Below are 1,922 nucleotides of genomic sequence, written 5' to 3'. Positions count from 1 at the left end.
CTTGTTTCATCTTCGATACAATCTGAAAGTTCCCCCAAAAAGAACAGTGCTTTGGTTCCCGTTTCCTCGCGATCGCTCTTCCAAAAAGCTCAATGATTACGCAAATGCCGAGTGCGGGCGTCCGGGCAGGCTGCGCGAAGCGAGGGGCCGGCCAGGCCACCACACTGTATGAGGCGGGCCGGCTCTCTGCTGCTAATCTGCTGGCCAAACAGTGCTGGTGATTGGCTGCAGGGCTGCCGCTTCCCCCGGCTGCCCTTCGAGACCCTCCGTCTCCATCCCTGTCGCACCCCCGAGGCGCTCCATTGGGGTGCGAGAGAGACAGAGCGACGAAAGCGCTGTTCGGATTCAGCCTCCTGTATCATGGGCAGCGGACACCGGATGGCGCAAATCATGAGTCAACACCCGTTTTCATTAGAAGCCGCCCCCCTCCGCCACGCCGCCGTGCCCAGTGCCCGCCACACACGGATCGCCGGGGGAAATGTTTTGATGCCCGCGCGCCAAGCCGCCAAGCCGCCCAGCCGCCAAGCCACCGACACTGCAAATCCATTGATAAGTTTGCGTGCCACTCTGGAGAAGCTCCGTTTCCAATCCCAAAATTTGGCACTTTTCGGCGGCCTGGCCCGCTAAACTTTGGCTATTATTTCAGAGGGCGCAGGTCCAGAAGGCCTCATCTCAGCATTCAAACCGGAGCGCCAAGCAAGCTTGCCAAAGTATCCGCAGTGCAGCGGTGAGGGGATTCGAACCCGGGTCCCTTCTCGCTGTCACTCTCTGCGTAAATCCAACGCTTAGCCGCAGCGGCGCGCGGTGGCGTGACAGCCGTGCCCTCTGCCTTGCCCTGCCTGCCGGCCGCGCTCACGAAGCCTCGCGAAGCCGGCGAAGCCGGCGAAGCCTCTCACATCCTGCCGGAAGCAATAATGCACTCATTATGATCTGCAAGGCGCGGCGCGGTACGGCACGGCGCACTGCGCCGGGGCTACGCCGAGGTATGCGAGCGCAAGGCGCGCAAGGTGAAGGAAGGTGCACGGAGGCCGCGGTACTACTTCGCGGTGCTGTACTGCACCGTGCCGGTCGCGGTGGTGCCCCGCCCCGCCCCGCCCCCCCCGCCCCGCCCCACCCCGCCCCGCCCCACCCCGCCCGCCCCACCCGCCCCCCGCCCCGCCCCGCCCGGTCTAGCGCAGCGGCCGAATCGGCCGTTCCATCATCCGATTCAATTCCTGGCCCGATTCCCCTGAAGGATGGTCATGGCGGCCAGGGCGGCCTGCCTGCGCCCGCGCCGTTCAACAAACAAGTCGGCCAGTGGCGGTTGCTGGCGGCGCTGGCGGCGCGGTGCGCGGCCGTCGTGTGGGAACACTGGGAAACCCTCGGAGGACACCGCGGGGGGCCCCGGGCCGGCCTCGGGGGCCGCGTCCGAGAGAGCGCCCTTCGCGCGGACGGGGGCTTTGAGGCGGCCAGGGCCGGGGCAGCCGGGGGGCCACCGAACACCCGAATTAGCCCTCCATTCACACCGGCGTGCCGCGGGGCCGCGGCGGAGCCGTTACCGTCGTAAGAATAGCCGCAACACTGGAATTAATCTCGTCCGTGATAGGCTAGACGACGTGTGCGTGTGTGTGCGCGTGTGTGTGTGTGTGTGGTGTGAGTGTGTGTGCGCGCACGTGTGTACGTGTCCGAAGACTGTCCGAAGGAAAAGTCGACAGCAACGGAGGTTCGTCGATACGCTAAACGCCGTAGTATGAAAACGCCCATTGAGTATCAACAGTATTTGTCGTTGTTGTTGTTATTGATGTTGTTGTTGTCGAAGGGGCCGGAAGAGCGGGCTGCTGGGTGGGGGCCGCGGTGGCCACGGCAGTCGCATATCAATGAGGCTGCCCGCGATGGCCCGCCTTGCCTTGCCCTGCCTCGCACTGCCTCTCTGGCAGCTGCAA

This window comes from Thrips palmi, unplaced genomic scaffold, assembly GCF_012932325.1.
Source record: "Thrips palmi isolate BJ-2018 unplaced genomic scaffold, TpBJ-2018v1 HiC_scaffold_10, whole genome shotgun sequence".
NCBI lineage: Eukaryota > Metazoa > Arthropoda > Insecta > Thysanoptera > Thripidae > Thrips > Thrips palmi.
Note: the sequence above shows the minus strand (reverse complement) of the source record.